This window comes from Salvelinus alpinus, chromosome 4 (genome assembly GCF_045679555.1).
Source record: "Salvelinus alpinus chromosome 4, SLU_Salpinus.1, whole genome shotgun sequence".
NCBI classification, from domain to species: Eukaryota; Metazoa; Chordata; class Actinopteri; order Salmoniformes; family Salmonidae; genus Salvelinus; species Salvelinus alpinus.
The window spans coordinates 76004971-76026444 of NC_092089.1; the positions used below are offsets into that span (position 1 = coordinate 76004971).

At 43.2% G+C, this 21474-nt stretch overlaps 1 protein-coding gene across 2 annotated transcripts in view; it reads right to left on the reverse strand.

Annotated features, from left to right (window-relative positions):
• The window catches only part of LOC139574457 (platelet-derived growth factor C-like), a 71256-nt gene that overhangs the window by 11867 nt on the left and 37915 nt on the right, over nucleotides 1–21474 (reverse strand). The gene's annotated exons all lie outside the window — the stretch shown is intronic.

The following is a 21474-nucleotide window of genomic DNA, read 5'->3' on the forward strand; positions in this document are numbered from 1 at the left end:
CAACCGGTCAGGATGCTCTTGATGGTGCAGCTGTGTAACTGTTTGAGGATCTGGGGACCCATGCCAAATCATTTCAGTCTTCTGAGGGGGAAAAGGTGTTGTTGTGCCCTATTCAGTGTTTGGACCATAATAGTTTATTAGTGATGTGGACACCAAGGAACTTAAAACTCTCGACCCGCTCCACTTCAGCCCCATCGATATAAATGGGGGCCTGTTCAGACCTTATTTTCCTGTAGTCCAAGGCACTGCTTTCTATAAGAAATAACAGTTGAGATTTTTGCTCGCTATTTGAATCCAGTTACTGTTGCCTGGACTTGGCACTGGGTATGAGTGTGGAATGGAAACCATTAACAGCTTGTGAATGTTGACGGTGCTACAGTCCTCCAATTAACGGCACTCCATAGGCACGGCCTCATAAGTGGCATTCAAGCACTCCTTCAGAGACAGATGAAATGCAGTGAATAAAGCTTTGGGAAGGAGCTGAGAGGCCTGACTAAAGGCATTGGGGAACAAAGCACTTAAAAGGGCCAGCGTAACTTTTGACAGGCATGAATTCTCTGAAAACGTTAATCTGGTATCGAGAATCTGGTTGTCGGGTAACTTTAGTTTTTCCTCAGAGGTTTGAAGTGTTCAGGTGTAGCAGAAGCTGTCAACTATTATGGGATGGTAGATAGGGCAGCAAAGAAGGTTCTTTCCAAATATACAGTACTAGTCAAAAGTTTGGACACACCTACTCATTCAAGGATTTTTCTTTATTTTTACTATTTTCTACATTGTAGAATAATAGTGAAGACATCAAAACTATGAAATAACACATATGGAATCATGTAGTTACCAAAAAAGTGTTAAATAAAATCTAAATATATTTGAGATTCGTCAAAGTAGCCACACTTTGCTTTGATGACAGCTTTGCACACTCTTGGCATTCTCTCAACCAGCTTCACCTGGAAAGCATTTCCAACAGTCTTGAAGGAGTTCCCACATATGCTGAGCACTTGTTGGCTACTTTTCCTTCATTCTGCGGTCCAACTCATCCCAAACTATCTCAATTGGGTTGAGGTTGGGTGATTGTGGAGGACAGGTCATCTGATGCAGCACTCCATCACTCTCCTTATTGGTCAAATAGCCCTTAAACTGCCTGGAGGTGTGTCAGGTCATTGTCCTGGTGAAAAACAAATGATAGTCCCACTAAGCCCAAACCAGATGGGATGGCAAATTGTTGTAGAATGCTGTGGTAGCCATGCTGGTTAAGTTTGACTTGAATTCTAAATATATCACTGACAGTGTCACCAGCAAAGCACCATCACACCTCCTCCTCCATGCTTCACGGTGGAAACTACACATTGCGGAGATCATTCGTTCACCTACTCTGCATTTCATAAAGACACAGCGATTGGAACCAAAAATGGATTCATCAGACTAAAGGAGAGATTTCCTCCAGTCTCCATTGCTTGTGTTTCTTGGCCCAAGCAAGTCTCTTCTTATTATTGGTGTCCTTTAGTAGTGGTTTCTTTTAGCAATTCACCCATTAAGCCCTGATTCCATGCAGTCTCCTCAGATCAGTTGATGTTGAGATGTGTCTGTTACTTGAACTCTGTGAAGCATTTATTTGGGCTGCAATTTCTGAGGCTGGTAACTCTGGGTCTTCCTTTCCTGTGGCGGTCCTCATGAGAATCAGTTTCATCATAGCGCTTAATGGCTTTTGCGACAGCACTTGAAGAAACTTTCAAAGTTCTTGACATTTTCCGGATTGACTGACCTTCATGTCTTAAAGTAATGATGGACTGTTGTTTCTCTTTGCTTATTTGAACTGTTTTTGCCATATTAACAAGGTACACCTGTTAATTGAAATGCATTCCAGGTGGCTACCTCATGACGCTGGTTGAGAGAATGCCAAGAGTTTGCAAAGCTCTCATCAAGACAAAGGGTGGCTACTTTGAAGAATCTCAAACAAATCAAAATATATTTTATATTTAACACTTTTTTGGTTAATACATGATTCCATATGTGTTATTTCATAGTTGTGATGTCTTCACTACTGTTCTATAATGTAGAAATAAAGAGCACAAATAGCACAAATAGAGAAAAACACTTGAATTAGTAGGTGTGTCCAATCTTTTGACTGGTACTGTAAATGTGGGGAAACTTGTCAGTGGTGGAACAATGCCCAGATTGGCCCAAAAGTGAAAGTCTGAAGAAGTTTTTTTCCAGTTTCCTATATTTGGAACTCTAACAGCACCACCAGACAACACAATTGTATTTGTATTAAAAATCAATACAACCTAAATACATGTGATGGAACGGAGTCAAAGACTACTTTTGTGTTTTCAGCCAATTATTTGCATGGTTATCAAAATGTGCAAGTCATCAACTCGCCTCCCTTTGACATAACTAAGCTATGACCTCTCCTTAGCAACCCTGCAAATATTTTGCCTCATAACTGCAGTTAACATGTTCACATTCTAACTCTTTTCTTGTGTTGCCTGATACTGAGTCTTTTATCTTAGCCACAACTTCATCGGGTAAGAATTCATCTCAAGAGATATAAAACCCAGACACAGAATAGAATCTATTGTATTCTGCAGCCATCACTAAAAGGTGTTTCAAATTGGTTGCAGGCTGTGTCCATCTTTTAGAAGGAAACTAGCTTAGCAGGCAGACGAGGGACAGCAACTCCTGCCAGAAACGATAGAGGAATTGACGATGTGAAGAGTGAGAGGTGAGCTGAACTAGACATCTGAGGTATGTGCTGTACATGTATTATGTCAGGAGGCACTGAAGAATGTCTGACAGGACTTTATGAATCCAGGACAATGTATCCATCAAAAACCTTGAAGCGCAATCTCATTGAGCAAGCTAATGTCACTTTCTTGCAGGATTGCATATTATGGAGGAATGTGATCAGCTCTAATGCTGGGAAATATTGTACAAATATTGCATAAATAAGTGGATATATTGTTTCAGAATATTACATAAATACATACACACAACACACTACATGACCAAAAGTATGTGGACACATGCTCGTCGAACATCTCATTCCAAAATCATGAGCATTAATATGGAGTATGTCACCCCTTTGCTGCTTTATTAACAGCCTCCACTTATCTGGGAAGGATATTCACTAGTCGTTGGAACATTGCTGTGAAGACTTGCTTCCATTCAGCAACGAGGGCATTAGTGAGGTCGGGCACTGATGTTGTGCGATTAGGCCTGGCTCGCAGTTGGCATTCCAATTCATCCTAAAAAGTATTCGATTGGGTTGAAGTCTGGGCTTGTGCAGGCCGGTCAAGTTCTTCCACACCGATCTCGACAAACCATTTCTGTACCACGCTTTGTGTACGTTGGCATTGTCATGCTGAAACAGGAAAGGGCCTTCCCCAAACTCTTGCCACACAGTTGGAAGCACAGAATCGTCTAGAATGTCATTGTATGCTGTAGCGTTACGATTTCCCTTCACTGGAACTAAGGGGCCTAGTCCGAACCATGAAAAACAGCTCCAGACCTTTATTCCTCCTCCACCAAACTTTTACAGTTGGCAATGTGCATTCGGGCAGGTATCGCTCTCCTGGCATCCGCCAAACCCAGATTCGTCTGGACTGCCAGATGGAGAAGCACAATTCATCACTCCAGAGAACACATTTCCACTGCTCCAGAGTCCAATGGTGGTGAGTTTTACACCACTCCAGCCGACGCTTGGCATTGCGCATGGTGATCTTAGGCATGCCATGGAAACCCATTTCATGAAGCTCCCGACGAACAGTTCTTGTGCTGAAGTTGCTTCCAGAGGCAGTTTGGAACTCGGTAGTGAGAGTTGCAACCGAGGACAGACGATTTTTACGTGCTATTCGCTTCAGCACTCGGCGGTCCCATTCTGTTTGCTTGTGTGGCCTACCGCCTCGCGTCTGAGCCTTTGTTGCTCCAAGACATTTCCACTTCACAATAACAGCACTTGCCCGAGGCAGCTCTAGCAGGGCATACATTTGACAAACTGACTTGTTGGACAGGTGACGTCCAATGACGGTGCCACGTTGAAAATCACTGAGCTCTTCAGTAAAGCCATTCTACTGCCAATGTTTGTCTATGGACATCAATTTTATACACGTGTGTGGCTGAAATAGCTGAATTCACTAATTTGAACGGGTGTCCACATACTTCTTTATATATAGTGTATTACATACACCCGCCGGACAGTTAATTAGGTACAGCCATCTATAGTAGTACCGGGTCGGACCCCCCTTTGCCACCAAAACAGCTTAAATTCTTCAGGACATTCTACACAAGATGTCGGAAACGTTCTTCCACAGGAATGTTGCTCCATGCTGAGGCGATGGCATCACGCAGCTGCTGCAGACTGGACGGCGGTACATTCATGCTGCAAACATGTTTAGTACACTCAGCGTATATCTGACATGGTGCATGTGTGTGAGGTGCATACTTTGTTTGAAAGTAGATTTGTTTAAGACTACCAAGAAACACTCTGTGTGACCCTGATCTAGCCCAATGCAGTAAAAGTTACCTTTCTGTGCCATCGACCACACTGCAATTGAGGTTGGAATAAAAATAGGTTCTTAGTCTCTTGGGAACCCTGCATGGCATTGCCAGTCATATCCTTTCACTAGTCTCTCTCTCTCTCAAGGGCTTTATTGGCAATGGAAACATATGTTTACAGTGCCAAAGCAAGTGAAATAGATAAAACAAAAGTGCCAAAGCAAGTGAAATAGTTAACAAAAGTGAAATAAAAAATAAAAAATGTACAGTAAACATTGCACTCACAAAAGTTCCAAAGGAATAGAGACATTTCAAATGTAATATTATGGCTGTATACAGTGATGTAACGATGTACAAATAGTTAAAGTACAAAATGGAAAATTAATAAACATAAATATGGGTTTTATTTACAATGGTGTTTGTTCTTCACTGGTTGCCCTTTTCTTGTGGCATCAGGTTACACATCTTGCTGCTGTGATGGCACACTGTGGTATTTTACCAAATAGATATGGGAGTTTATCAAAATTTGATTTGTTTTAAAATTCTTTGTGGGTCTGTGTAATCTGAGGGAAATATGTGTCTCGAATATGATCATACATTTGGCAGGTTAGGAAGTGCGCTCAGTTTCCACCTCATTTTTGTAGGCAGTTAGCACATAGACGGTTTTCTCTTGAGAGCCAGGTCTGCCTATGGCGGCCTTTCTCAATAGCAAGGCTATGCTCACTGAGTCTATACATAGTCAAGCTTTACTTCATTTTGTTCGGTTAAATTGTTCAGGTATTCTGCCACTGTGTATTCTCTGTTTAGGGCCAAATAGCATTCTAGTTTGCAGTGGTTTTTTGTTAATTCTTTCCAATGTGTCAAGTAATAATTTTTTTGTTCTCTAATGATTTGGTTGGGTCTAATTGTGTTGCTGTCCTGGGGCTCTGTGGCATCTCTCTCTCTCAAATGTAATTTCATGACTACTCGTTGTCTCACAGTAAGTGTGAAGGCACAATGGACCTCAGTCCCGTAAAGGCCAACTTACTGGAGTGTGAAAAACGGATCACACTGACGCTGACATTTAGGGAGACAATGGCATTTCAGTTTGTTTTCCTTTTTTCTCTCCCCATTCAGAGTTCCTCTTTCCTCCGAGCCATGCTGTGTTTTAACAACCTCTTCGCCGGGCCCTTTAGCTTTCCAAAATCGCTTCCTGTGAATTACAGACCGGGTCTTATTTTTTCCCATTTCCATGGAAGTGGTAAAGAGGAATTATTGCTTGTTTAAATATAAACTCAACTGCTGCCCCCATGGCCTGAGGTTCCAGTAGCGCTGGTTTACCACAGGGAAAAAGTGCTGCTGTTCAGTGGGGCCTTCCAGCGCCCGAGGAATGCTCAGAGAGAAGCCAGGCCGAAGCCAGGCCAAGCTACCCTTTCCTCTCGTGATTTTCGCCAGTAAACGCTCTTGCTGGCACAACACTTGGCTGCCCCGAGTCATAACATGAATGACAGGCCGCCTTGTTCTTGCTCTGTCAATCTATCAATACCCTCAAATATTAAATGTGTGGATGGATGGATGGACAGATGGATGTTGGCAGTATTTAGGTACAGTACCAGTCAAAAGTTTTAGAACACCTACTCATTCAAGGGTTTTTCTTTATTTTAACTATGTTCTACATTGTAGAATACTAGTGAAGACATCAACACTATGAAATAACACATATGGAATCATGTAGTAACCAAAAAAGTGTGAAACATATCAAAATATATTTTATATTTGAGATTCTTCAAAGTAGCCACCCTTTGCCTTGATGACAGCTTTGCACACTCTTGGCATTCTCTCAACCAGCTTCACCTGGAATGCTTTTCCAACCGTCTTGAAGGAGTTCTCACATATGCTGCGCATTTGTTGGCTGGTTTTCCTTCATTCTGCGGTCCAACCTATCCCAACCCATCTCAATTGGGTTGAGGTTGGGTGATTGTGGAGGCCAGGTCATATGATGCAGCACTCCAACACTCTCCTTCTTGGTGAAATAGCTCTTACACAGCCTGGAGAGGTGTTGGTTCATTGTCCTGTTGAAAAACAAATGATAACACTAAGCGCAAACCAGATGGGATGGTGTATCGCTGCAGAATGCTCTTGTCACATCTACTCCTGCTCCTCCGTCCGGTGTTCAACATCGCCGGTTCACTAACCACCGGTCCAGGCAACCCGTCATTACGCGCACCTGGCATTCATCATTACGCCCACCTGCGCTTCATCAATAGGCACACCTGGACTCCATCACTTCACTGATTACCTCCACTATTTCTGTCATTCCCTTAGTTCCATTCCCCAAGCAGTATTAACTATGTGTTTCATGTCTGTACGCTGCTCGTCTATCTTGTATTGTTCCACGTTCCGTTTATTATTAAACTCACCACCGGCACTTTCTTCCAGACTCCCAGCATCCACGTGACAGAATACTCACCAAATGGAAGCAGCAGGAAATCAGGACATCTCCCAGACAGTCGATGAACAGGGATTGCTACTTCGTAAGCACCACGACCAGCTGGCGCAACCGTGCACGGCTATGGAAGAGGTTCTTCGCAGTCTTCCACGTCTCGGACATGCCTGAGAGGCGTTGCCTCCCACTAGCGGAGGATGCTCTGCCACCAGTCGACCCAGCGAGCCAGCACATCAGTCCGCCCAGGTCAGCGATGCCTGTTTGTCCTTGTCAGAGGGGAGCCCCCAAGCTAGCCATGGTTATTACTCTGCTGACTGGGCGGGCATTGGAGTGGGCCACGGCCGTCTGGGGGAGAGAAGAGGAGGAGCTGGCTTCGTATGAGGGGGTTCAAGGCTCTGTTCAGAGGTATTTTTGATCAACCACCGGAGGGCAGGGAGGGGGGTGAGCGCCTAATCCAACTATGGCAGGATGACAAGGCCGCTGCAGAGTACGCACTCACCTTCTGGACAGTAGCAGCATCTAGCGGATGGAATGAGCTGACGCTCCATACGCTATTCCTGAAGAGGACTGCGAGAGGAGGTCCAAGCGGAACTGGCATGTCGGGACGACAACCTCTCCTTGGACGCACTCATCGCGATGGCCATTCGGTTGGATAATCTACTTCGGGAGCGTTGGTACCCACATCTCCCTCAACCTCCCTCAGTGAATACTCTGTAGCAGAAATGAAACCTATGGAGGCAGCGGTCACTTGCCTTCCCGGGGTGGAGCGACGCAGACGGAGACATCGGAGGCTCTGTCTCTATTGTGGTCAAGGGGGCACCAGCTTTAGCAGTGTCCGGTATATCCCAAATCGGTATCCACAAGAGCAGAGGGGCGGTCGCGTTATCTTCCACCTCCCTGGGCAGGTGTGAGTATCCCATCTTCATCAGTTTCTGTTAAACCCTTTTTAGTGTCGATCACACTAGCTGGCTGTCCCTCATGTACTGTTTCTACAGCGCTAGTGGATTCCGGTGCCAAGGGGAACTTTATTGACCAGACCCTTGCCTCCTCTCTGAACATCCCCTCATGCGCTCTCGTCTCCGTTTCAACCATTGATAATCGGCCACAAGGATCCGGGAACCATCACACACGTCAGCACACCACTCAACCTCACTGTTGAGTCCATTCATCAGGAAAACATCCCTTTCTTCATCACTAGTGCACCAGCTCACAAGATCAACCTCGGCCTCCCATGGCTCCAACGCCATAACGCCACCATAAGATGGCATCAGAGAAGAAGGCTGACGTTTTACGTGTCTCCAACCGATTGTGTTTTATTTCTTCGTATATTTGCGTTGTTTGTAACTTATTTTGTAACTTATTTTGTACATAATGTTGCCACTACCGTCTCTTATGGCCGAAAATAACTTCTGGACATCAGGACTGCGATTACTCACCACGGACTGGCAGAATACTTTTTTTCCTTTAACGAGTCTGACGAGCTCGACGTGAATGATATACTGCTTTCTCGGGAACAGGCCCAGATCCCCGTGATTTGCGTGAAGAGGTGGAGAAAAGGGGGCCAGAGGGTGGGCTGACTTCTGAGAATTCGTAGGTGATTGAATAAACCCCCACTTTCTTCCATTCTGCTAGCAAACATGCAATCTTTGGAGAATAATAATCGATGACCTATGAGGAAGATTAAACTACCAACGGGACATTCAACACTGTAATATCTTATGCTTCACGGAGTCGTGGCTGAACGACGACACAATTAATGTACAGCTGGCTGGTTATACACTGTACCGGCAGGACAGAACAGCAGCGTCTGGTAAGACAAGGGGCGGCGGACTATGTATTTTTGTAAATAACAGCTGGTGTACGATATCTAAGGAAGTCTCGAGCTATTGCTCGCCTGAGGTAGAGTATCTCATGATAAGCTGTAGGCCACACTATCTACCTAGAGACTTATCTGTATTTTTTGTAGCTGTTAACATAACACCACAGACAGGCTGGCACTAAGACAGCACTGAATGAGCTGTATTCCGCCATAAGCAAACAAGACATTGCGCACCCAGAGGCAGCGCTCCTAGTAGCCGGGGACTTCAATGCAGGGAAACTTAAATCCGTTTTACCAAATTTCTATCAGCATGTTAAATGTGCAACCAGAGGGAAAAAAACTCTGGACCACCTTTACTCCACACAAAGAGACGCATACAAAGCCCTCCCTCGCCCTCCATTTGGCAAATCTGACCATAATTCTATCCTCCTGATTCCTGTTTACAAGCAAAAATTAATGCAGGAAGCACCAGTGACAAGATCAATAAAAAAGTGGTCAGATGAAGCCAATGCTAAGCTACAGGACTGTTTTGCTAGCACACAGACTGGAATATGTTCCGGGATTCCTCTGATAGCATTGAGGAGTACACCACATTTGTCATTGGCTTCATCAATAAGTGCATCGATGACGTCGTCCCCACAGTGACCATATGTACATACCTCAAACAGAAGCCATGGATTACAGGCAACATCTGCACTGAGCTAAATGCTATAGCTGCCGCTTTCAAGGAGCTGGACTCTAACCTGAAATCCCGTTATGCCCTCCGACGAACCATCAAACAGGCAAAGCGTCAATATAGGACTTAAATTGAATCGCACTACACCGGCTCTGACGCCCGTCGGATGTGGCAGGGCTGGCAAACCATTACAGACTACAAAAGTAAGCACAGTCGTGAGCTGCCCAGTGACACGAGCCTACCAGACACGCTAAACTACTGCAATACTTGTTTCGCGGTATTTAACACTGAAACATGCATGAGAACACCAGCTGTTCCGGAAGACTGTGTGATCACGCTCTCCGTGTTGCGGAGAGCAGGAGAGCAAAAATTCCCCAGTCCTTAACGATTACAAACATACCCATAACATCATGCAGCCACCACTATGCTTGAAAATATGTATTTGCTCCAAACATAACACTTTGTATTCAGGACAAAAAGTGAATTGCTTTGCCACAAGTCAAGGGGTGTGAATACTTTCTGAAGGATTTGTATGTATGCATGCAGGTTCAATATACATGACATATGTATGTGTTCGGCATGCTGTACATATCTTCCTACTACTGTATATATTTAGTCTATAAACCAAGTGTCAACTCCCCTCTATCCCAAGCTGGTCTTCAAAAACTAATGCAAATATGAAAGTGCTTCCCAGAAATCCACTATCTGCAGTTGATTCAATCCCAGTCTAGTGTAAAGAATTCAAATCCCAGACATTCACCTGAGAAACCTCCACACCCAGCAGTTGCTTTGCATTACAGAGGTACAGTATGTATCCTATCTAAATGGCTTCATCTCAGTCTACAGCACTTACAGTGAGGGAAAAAAGTATTTGATCCCCTGCTGATTTTGTACGTTTGCCCACTGACAAAGAAATGATCAGTCTATAATTTTAATGGTAGGTTTATTTGAACAGTGAGAGACAGAATATCAACAAAAAAATCCAGAAAAACGCATGTCAAAAATGTTATGAATTGATTTGCATTTTAATGAGGGAAATAAGTATTTGACCCCTCTGCAAAACATGACTTAGTACTTGGTGGCAAAACCCTTGTTGGCAATCACAGAGGTCAGACGTTTCTTGTAGTTGGCCACCAGGTTTGCACACATCTCAGGAGGGATTTTGTCCCACTCCTCTTTGCAGATCTTCTTCAAGTCATTAAGGTTTTGAGGCTGACGTTTGGCAACTCGAACCTTCAGCTCCCTACACAGATTTTCTATGGGATTAAGGTCTGGAGACTGGCTAGGCCACTCCAGGACCTTAATGTGCTTCTTCTTGAGCCACTCCTTTGTTGCCTTGGCCGTGTGTTTTGGGTCATTGTCATGCTGGAATACCCATCCACGACCCATTTTCAATACCCTGGCTGAGGGAAGGAGGTTTTCACCCAAGATTTGACGGTACATGGCCCCGTCCATCGTCCCTTTGATGCGGTGAAGTTGTCCTGTCCCTTTAGCAGAAAAACACCCCCAAAGCATAATGTTTCCACCTCCATGTTTGACGGTGGGGATGGTTTCTTGGGGTCATAGGCAGCATTCCTCCTCCTTGAAACACGGCAAGTTGGGTTGATGCCAAAGAACTCCATTTTGGTCTCATCTGACCACAACACGTTCACCCAGTTGTCCTCTGAATCATTCAGATGTTCATTGGCAAACTTCAGACGGGCATGTACAGTGGGGAGAACAAGTATTTGATACACTGCCGATTTTGCAGGTTTTCCTACTTACAAAGCATGTAGAGGTCTGTAATTTTTATCATAGGTACACTTCAACTGTGAGAGACGGAATCTAAAACAAAAATCCAGAAAATCACATTGTATGATTTTTAAGTAATTAATTTGCATTTTATTGCAAGACATAAGTATTTGATCACCTTCCAACCAGTAAGAATTCCGGTTCTCACAGACCTGTTAGTTTTTCTTTAAGAAGCCCTCCTGTTCTCCACTCATTACCTGTATTAACTGCACCTGTTTGAACTCGTTACCTGTATAAAAGACACCTGTCCACACACTCAATCAAACAGACTCCAACCTCTCCACAATGGCCAAGACCAGAGAGCTGTGTAAGGACATCAGGGATAAAATTGTAGACCTGCACAAGGCTGGGATGGGCTACAGGACAATAGGCAAGCAGCTTGGTGAGAAGGCAACAACTGTTGGCGCAATTATTAGAAAATGGAAGAAGTTCAAGATGACGGTCAATCATCCTCGGTCTGGGGCTCCATGCAAGATCTCACCTCGTGGGGCATCAATGATCATGAGGAAGGTGAGGGATCAGCCCAGAACTACACGGCAGGACCTGGTCAATGACCTGAAGAGAGCTGGGACCACAGTCTCAAAGAAAACCATTAGTAACACACTATGCCGTCATGGATTAAAATACTGCAGCGCACGCAAGGTCCCCCTGCTCAAGCCAGGGCATGTCCAGGCCCGTCTGAAGTTTTCCAATGACCATCTGGATGATCCAGAGGAAGAATGGGAGAAGGTCATGTGGTCTGATGAGACAAAAATTGAGCTTTTTGGTCTAAACTCCACTCGACGTGTTTGGAGGAAGAAGAAGGATGAGTACAACCCCAAGAACACCATCCCAACCGTGAAGCATGGAGGTGGAAACATCATTCTTTGGGGATGCTTTTCTGCAAAGGGGACAGGACGACTGCACCGTATTGAGGGGAGGATGGATGGGGCCATGTATCGCGAGATCTTGGCCAACAATCTCCTTCCCTCAGTAAGAGCATTGAAGATGGGTCGTGGCTGGGTCTTCCAGCATGACAACGACCCGAAACACACAGCCAGGGCAACTAAGGAGTGGCTCCGTAAGAAGCATCTCAAGGTCCTGGAGTGGCCTAGCCAGTCTCCAGACCTGAAGCCAATAGAAAATCTTTGGAGGGCGCTGAAAGTCCGTATTGCCCAGCGACAGCCCCGAAACCTGAAGGATCTGGAGAAGGTCTGTATGGAGGAGTGGGACAAAATCCCTGCTGCAGTGTGTGCAAACCTGGTCAAGAACTCCAGGAAACGTATGATCTCTGTAATTGCAAACAAAGGTTTCTGTACCAAATATTAAGTTCTTCTTTTCTGATGTATCAAATACTTATGTCATGCAATAAAATGCAAATTAATTACTTAAAAATCATACAATGTGATTTTCTGGATTTTTGTTTTAGATTCCGTCTCTCACAGTTGAAGTGTACCTATGATAAATATTACAGACCTCTACATGCTTTGTAAGTAGGAAAACCTGCAAAATCGGCAGTGTATCAAATACTTGTTCTCCCCACTGTATTTCCCTCATTAAAATGCAAATCAATTTATAACATTTTTGACATGCATTTTTCTGGATATTTTTGTTGTTATTCTGTCTCTCACTGTTCAAATAAACCTACCATTAAAATTATAGACTGATAATATCTTTGTCAGTGGGCAAACGTACAAAATCAGCAGGGGATCAAATACTTTTTTCCTTCACTGTATAATGTACTACCACAGATCCCCTAATCATCAACAACTTAAACCAGCAGTGACATGGAGAAAACAGCATGGTGGTAGAATTGTAGGTAACACAAATACTCTCCCCCTATTGGACATTATATATAGCCCCTCACGATCCAGCCATGCCTCTTGATGTGCACTGTACGCCGGAGACTAAGCCAAAACACACCTCCTTCCCTTCCACTAGAATAAAAAAACAGTTCTACCATAGAGCAAAAACAAATGGACAAATTGTAGACCTTAGGACAGATCAACATTGCTTTTGAGAATCACTGTTTAAGAGGCAAAAATCATACAGCAAACTGGATTCTTACAAGGTTATGGATTCAGAGGTTTGGAGTGCCAGTGTAGTAAATGGTTTACGGTATTTAATAAGGTAATTAGTATTTACTCATTCTGATTAGGATTGATGAAGACTACAGAAAAGTTCACCTAGGGTTCAGAAGAGAAACTGCTGCTTTAGCTAATAAAATACTACTAGATCTCAGATCCTGGTTTGATTGACTGTAGGCGAAATTTCAGATGATCTGTGGTTTGTGAATAAAACATACAACTAGAGCAGAAGAAAGCTGTCCTCATCTTCTCTCCCCTCATGACTTTCACATACATAAATAAATGCATTCATGATCTATCTTAGAACTTGTACAGTGCTTGGATGGGAGACTAAGCAAAGCAAGTTGATGTTGGTGTGCCGTGAATTTGGTGGAGGACCTATTCTGTATGGATTGACAGGTGTCACTGGGGACATTGTTCTGTAAAAAGATGCATTCAAATCAGTAAGGTCCTTATTCTCTGTAAATCTATCTGCTTTATAACTCTCTCTCCTGATATTCGTCTTGAAGATAAAGGAGAGAAACTATACAAAAATCAAGTCCCATCTGGTCTTTCTGACAACATCAATATGGTGCTATATGGAAGGATGATTAAACACCAAAGCTGCTCGTTCTTTTTAGCATGAACTGAAAAAGATGAACAATGCCTTTGTTCCACAGGAGACAATGAAACTCGTTTAGCAGAGATTGAAAGGTCCGGGCATGCACAAATGCTTTAGTAAACACCTCGGGGAAATAAATAATGTTCTGAGCAGGGTATCACACATCAAAGAGAAACATATCTATTAAATCATTTCTGGAGGATATGCATCAGAAATTACCTTCCAGTAATCGTTGATGTGTAAAGTGAGATGGGATATTGGAGCGGAAATCACGGCAGCACCAATCCAGTTGTCAATGCCACAAATGTTTTTCAATGCCCAAAATTGTGTAGTATCATCAAAGGTCTACTCTCAAAAAAACCTTGTGAGATTTATGATTCGGGGGATCATAATGTTCTCAAAGGCATTGAGTATGTTTACATGCACACTAATATTTCGATATTAAACTGAATTTGGCAATCGGCCATGTCGGGCTATCGAGTGGCGCAGCGGTCTAAAGCACTACATCTCAGTGCTAGAGGTGTTACTACAGACACCCTGGTTCAAATCCAGGCTGTATCACAACCGGCCGTGATTGGGAGTCCCATAGGGCGTCGCACAATTGGCCCAGCGTCGTCCGGGTTTGGCCGGTGTAGGCCGTCATTGTAAATAAGAATTTGTTCTTAACTGACTTGCCTAGTTAACTAAAAGGTTACATGGCAAAAGTCATGAGTGGTCCCGTGTGGCTCAGTTGGTAGAGCATGGCGCTTGCAACGCCAGGGTTGTGGGTTCATTCCCCACGGGGGGACCAGGATGAATATGTATGAACTTTCCAATTTGTAAGTCGCTCTGGATAAGAGCGTCAGCTAAATGACTTAAATGTAAAAATGTCATGTAAACACCTTACTCTGCTCATTGGCGTAAGGTCAAAATCGAAGTAACCATACACAGATTAAAAACACATGGTTTTCTGCGCAGTCTTTCGAATTATTAGGACATGTAAAAACCTTAAATCGACGTTCCAGCTGTGAATTTGATCTGCACATGTGCTAGCACCAGCCGAGTGTGTCTCCTTCTTTAGCATGAGTGAAGTGTGTTTGGAACAACTGAATGTATGCGTCTTATAAAGTTTGTATGTTAAAACTACTTCTATGTAGTTCTTTAGCATGAGTGAAGTGTGTTTGGAACAACTGAATGTATGCGTCTTATAAAGTTTGTATGTTAAAACTACTTCTATGTAGTTCTACTTCTATGTAGAAGCACAAGCATTTCGCTACACTCGCATTAACATCTGCTAACCATGTGTACGTGACAAATAAAATTAGATTTGATTTGATATGTCCAAAATAACATGTTCACTGTGGTAGAACGTCTATTTTGATTGCCGATTTTCTGCATTTATCAGAGTTCCATCAGGTAGCCTGATTTCAGATGTGTCCATGTAAACAGGATTTTTAGGGAAATCGTTCTTCTTGCAAAGTATGTAAACATTTTAATCTAACTACTATATTAATCTGACTAGCCACAATTATCGCATTATTGAGTGCATGTACAGTTGAAGTCAGAAGTTTACATACACCTTAGCCAAATACATTTAAACTCAGTTTTTCACAATTCCTGACATTTAATCGTAGTAAAAATCCCTGAATTAGGTCAGTTAGGATCACCAATTTATTTTAAGAATGTGAAATGTCAGAATAATAGTAGAGAGAATTATTTATTTCAGCTTTTATTTCTTTCATCACATTCCCAGTGGGTCAGAAGTTTACATACACTCAATTAGTATTTGGTAGCATTGCCTTTAAATTGTTTAACTTGGGTCAAACATTTCAGTAAGCCTTCCACAAGCTTCCCACAATAAGTTGGGTGAATTTTGGCCCATTCCTCCTTCCTCCTGAGCTGGTGTAACTGAGTCAGGTTTGTAGGCCTCCTTGCTCGCACACGCTTTTTCAGTTCTGCCCACAAATTTCTATAGGATTGAGGTCAGGGCTTCGTGATGGCCACTCCAATACCTTGACTTTGTTGTCCTTAAGCCATTTTGACACAACTTTCATGTCCATTTGGAAGACCCATTTGCATCCAAGCTTTAACTTCCTGACTTATGTCTTGAGATGTTGCTTCAATATATCCACAAAATCTCCCACCTCATGATGCCATCTATTTTGTGAAGTGCACCAGTCCCTCCTGCAGCAAAGCAACCCCACAGCAAGATGCTGCCACCCCCGTGCTTCACGGTTGGGATGGTGTTCTTCGGCTTGCAAGCCTCCCCCTTTTTACTCCAAACACAACGATGGTCATTATGGCCAAACAGTTCTATTTTTGTTTCATCAGACCATAGGACATGTCTTCAAAAAGTACGATCTTTGTCCCCATGTGCAGTTACAATCCGTAGTCTGGCTTTTTTGGAGCAGTGGCAGTTTTGGAGCAGTGGCTTCTTCCTTGCTGAGTGGCCTTTCAGGTTATGTCAATATAGGACTCATTTTACTATGAATATAGATACTTTTGTACCTGTTTCCTCCAGCATCTTCACAAGGTCCGTTGCTATTGTTCTGGGATTGATTTGCACTTTTCGCACCAAAGTACGTTCATCTCTAGGAGACAGAACGCGCCTCCTTCCTGAGTGGTATGATGGCTGCGTGGTCCCATGGTGTTTATACTTGCGTACTATTGTTTGTACAGATGAACGTGGTACCTTCAGGGATTTAGAAATTGCTCCCAAGGAAGAACCAGACTTGTGGGGGTCTTTTTTCTGAGGTCTTGGCTGATTTCTTTTGATTATCCCATGATGTCAAGCAAAGAGGCACTGAGTTTGAAGGTAGGCCTTGAAATACATCCACAGGTACACCTCCATATGACTCAAATGATGTCAATTAGCCTATCAGAAGCTTCTAATTTTCCAAGCTGTTTAAAGGCACAGTCAACTTAGTGTATGTAAACTTCTGACCCACTGGAATTGTGATACAGTGAATTATAAGTGAAATAATCTGTCTGTAAACAATTGTTGGAAAAATTACTTGTGTCATGCACAAATTAAAAGTCCTAACCGACTTGCCAAAACTATAGTTCGTTAACAAGAACTTTGTGGAGTGGTTGAAAAACGAGTTTTAATGACTCCAACCTAAGTGTATTTAAACTTCCGACTTCAACTGTAACCGTATTCAGTGATAGGAAAACATATTTGGATAATTCAGCCTGACTAAACAGTCTTGGCCAAGGGAGGGAGCATGGCTAGCAAAGGGTCTCATGTCACTGGATAGGATGTTTTTAATCTAGATCTGCATGACTTCTGAAAAGGTCTGATCTAATGACACTTTGGGTCATTGAACAATCCAAATGGATCACCTTTAAACTGGAACATGGCTGAAGTTGATGACATCAGTTTTACTCACATTCACACAGGCCTCTACACTCTGGGGGAAAAAAGTGCTATCTAGAACCTAAAAGGGTTCTTCCTGGAACCAAAAAGGTTTTTACCTGGAACCAAAAAAGGACTATCCTATGAGGACAGCCAAAGAACCCTTTTGAAAAACTTTTTTCTAAGAGTGTATGTGCAAAATTAGGGTTAACTATGATCGGCCCAGCATACTATTAGTCTTGACAGATATCATTAAAGGTTAATGAACACAAATGGCTTCCTCTGTACTGTTTCCTATTGCAGAAAATGGGTTACAAGTTATTACACAACCAGATGAATGTCAATTATTATAATGCTTAGGGAAAATTGCATGAAAGGCTCTTAGTATTAAGACAGGCCTTTGTTTATGTGTATGCATGTGTGGGTGAGTCCCTTCAGTTAAGCATATTGGCCTCCAGATTTCATCTAATGAATATAACTGGTTGTACACACTATACGGTGTAGAATAAGGACTCAGCTCCACATTTGACCATCTTTATGGTATGAAAGTATATAGCAAACTTTTAGGTAGCATTTTGGGTGAAAAGAGTCATGGCTCACATTATTAGAAGAAGGACAACATGTTAGGCAGCTGTATACTTGAGATTCTGAAAAAAGTATCAGAAACCCGAAAAAAGTCAGAAAGTACAGGAAATGCATTTGTTTAAAGAAATACGTGGAAGTGTCAGCTCATCTACCAAAAAGAGAGCAAAGTCAATAAAACCAAGTGTGGTAAATATAAACCAAAAGAAAACTGCAAAAGCGCATGAAAAAAAAAACCTGTCTCGTTCTCAGAAAAAAGGGAAAACAGACAAAAAGATGCACCGTTGCTGACCTCCTTTTCCCATTTGTGCCTGTCAGTAACAGAAATGATTTATCTGCACTGCAGGCCATTACGGATTGATGAAGGGAAGAGTTGTTTACTTAGAGTGAGGCGCACACAACTGCAACATGACAGGTTAAAACATGGCAGTCTTCACTTCAGTTTATCTCTGGGTTTTTCCGTAAGTGAATTGTGTGGGCATTAAGGGGCCTCTATGTGTGTGGTCTGGGATGAGGAGAGAGAGAATGAAGGAGAGAGAAGAGAGGGGAGGGGAATGTTGGAGAGAAGACAGGGGTCAGGAAAGGAAAAAAAGTGAGATAGGGTTTAGAGAGAGAAAGAGGAGAGGCGAATAGGATGCGAGACGTAGGATGTAAACAGACAGACAGAGTAATGTGATCTTTCATTATCTAAAATGGGACTATTGACACACATCCTGCCAATAGAGGCTGACTGAATTGAGAGAGAAAGGATGGAAGAAACGGAGAGAAAGAGAGACAGAATGAGAGAGCCATGTAAAAACCTGTTATTTCAGACACAAGTCCAAAGCTAATAGTTGGATCCAGCTCTTAATCCATGTTTTATATCAAATCAAATTTCATTTGTCACATGCACCAAATACAACAGGTGTAGACTTTACTGTGAAATGCGTTCTTACGAGCCCTTTCCCAACAAAGCACATGTAAAAAAATATATAATAAGGAAATAGTAACAATAAAATAACAATAATGAGGCTATATACAAGGAGTACCGGTACAGAGTCAATGTGCAGGGCTACGAGGTAGTTGAGGTAATTGTGGTAATGTACATGTACGTACATAGGTGTAAAAGTGACTAGGCCATTAGGAGAGATAATAAACAAAGTAGCAGCAGCATATTTGAAGAGTGTGAAAGTGTGTATGTGTAAGTGTGTGTGTGGTGTCAATATGCCTGTGTGTGTGTGTGTGTGTGTGTGTGTGTGTGTGTGTGTGTGTGTGTGTGTGTGTGTGTGTGTGTGTGTGTGTGTGTGTGTGTGTGTGTGTGTGTGTGTGTGTGTCATTCTAGTATGTGTGAGTGTGTGGGTAGAGTCTAGTGAGTGTGCACATAGCCAGTGCGAGAATTTCAGTGTAAAAAAATAAACATAACTTAACAAGGGGTTCAATGCAAATAGTCCCTGTAGCCATTTGATTAACTGTTCAGCAGTCTTATGGTTTTGGGGTAGAAGCTGTTCAGGAGCCTTTTGGTCCCAGACTTGGTGCTCCGGTACCACTTGCCGTGCGGTAATTGAAAAGGGCAGTGTGGAGTGCAATTGAGATTGTGTAATCTGTGGATCTGTTGCGGCGGTATGCGAATTGGAGTGGGTCCAGGGTGTCTGGGATGATGGTGTTGATGTGATCCATGACCAGCCTTTCAAAGCATTTCATGGCTACAGATCTGAGTGCTACGGAGTGATAATCATTTAGACAGGCTACCTTGGGCACCTGGACCATGGTAGTCTGCTTGAAACATGTAGGTATTACAGATTGGGCCAGGGAGAGGTTGAAAATATCAGTGAAGACAACTTGCGAGCTGGTCAGCGCATGCTCTGATTAAGTATCCTGGTAATCCGTCTTGCCCTGCGGCCTTGTGAATGTTAACCTGTTTAAAGGTCTTGCTCACACCGGCAACGGCAAGATTGATCACACAGTTGTCCTGAACAGCTGGTGCACTCATGCATGGTTCAGTGTTGTTTTTCTCGAAGCGAGCATAGAAAGTACTTAGCTCGTCTTCTAGGCTTGCGTCACTGGGCAGCTCACGGCTGGGTTTCCCTTTGTAATCCGTGATAGTTTGCAAGCCCTGCCACATCCGACGAGCATCAGAGCCGGTTTAGTAGGATTTGATCATGGTCCTGTATTGATGCTTTGCCTGTTTGATGGTTAAATTGGCGGGCGTAGCATCCGGATTAGTGTCACGCTTCTTGAAAGCTGCAGCTCTAGCCTTTAGCTCTGTGCGGATCTTGCTTCTAATCCATGACTTCGGGTTGGGCTATGTACGTATGGTCAATGTGGAGACGATGTTGTCTGATGCACTTATTAATGAAGCAGGTGACTGATGTGGTGTACTCCTCAATGTTATCGGATGAATCCCAGAACATATTCCAGTCTGTGCTAGCGAAACAGTGCTGTAGCTTAGCATCCATTTCATCGGACCAAATCCGTATTGAGCGCGTCACTGATACTTCCTGTTTGAGTTTTTGCTTGTAAGCAGGAATCGGCAGGATATAGTTATGGTCAGATTTGCCAAATGAAGGGTGAGGGAAAGCTTTGTATGTGTCTCTGTGTGTGGGGATCTAGAGTTTCTTCACCTCTGGTTGTACCGATGGCATGCCGGTAAAAATTTTGTAAAATGGATTTTAGTTTTCCTGCATTAATATCACCGGCCACAAGGGGCACCACCTCTGGATGATAATTTTCTTGTTTGCTTATGGCCCTATACAGCGCGTTGAGTGCAGTCTTAGCGCCAGCATCTGTGGTGGTAAATAGGCGGCTATGAAAAATATAGATAACTCTCTTGGCAAATAGTATGGTCTACAGCTTATCAAGAGTTATTCTACTTCAGGTGAGCAGAACCTCGAGACTTCCTTAATATTAGAGACCGCGCACCAGCTGTTATTAACAAAGAGACACAAACCCCCTCCCCTGAGCTTCCCCGACACTGCCATTCTGTCCTGCCGATGTATAGAAAAAATAGCTAGATTCATATTTTCCATGTCCTTGTTCAGCCATAACTCTGAGAAACATAGGATATTACAGTTCTTTAGATCACGTTGATAGGATAGTCTCGAAACGGAGCTCGTCCAGTTTGTTCTCCAGTGATTGCGCGTTCACCAATAGAACAGAGGGCAGAGGCGGTATATCCACTCTCTGACGTAGTCTTGTCAGGTACCCTGCACGCCGGCCTCTACAGCGCCACCTCCTCCTTCTCCACATGTCGGGGACTTGGGCCTTTGCCTCCGACTCATTGAAGTAAAAGTCCTCATCCAAATCGAGGTTAGTGATAACGGCTCTGATGTCCAGAAGCTCTATTCGGTCATAGGAAACAATGTCGGAAACATTATGTACAACAAAAAGTTAGAATCAGTGGAAAAAATATGGTCAGGAGCCCTAAAACGGCTGGTATTTCCTCCAGCGCTATTCTTCATCAGTCGGAGGAGAATAATTAGACGTGGATTGAATCCAACCAGAGTCAGCAGGCCATGCTGTGCCTGAGAGCCTATCTCAACCAAATCTATTAACACTTCTGCACCATTGCCTCTAATCAAAACCTTGTCTGATTGGATCACAGGTGCATCAAATGTCCGTACAGTCACGACTTCTATTACAACAGCACTTAGGTATAAACACTGGTCAAAACAAATACGTTGAGAGAGGTTTGCACATACAGAACAACAGAT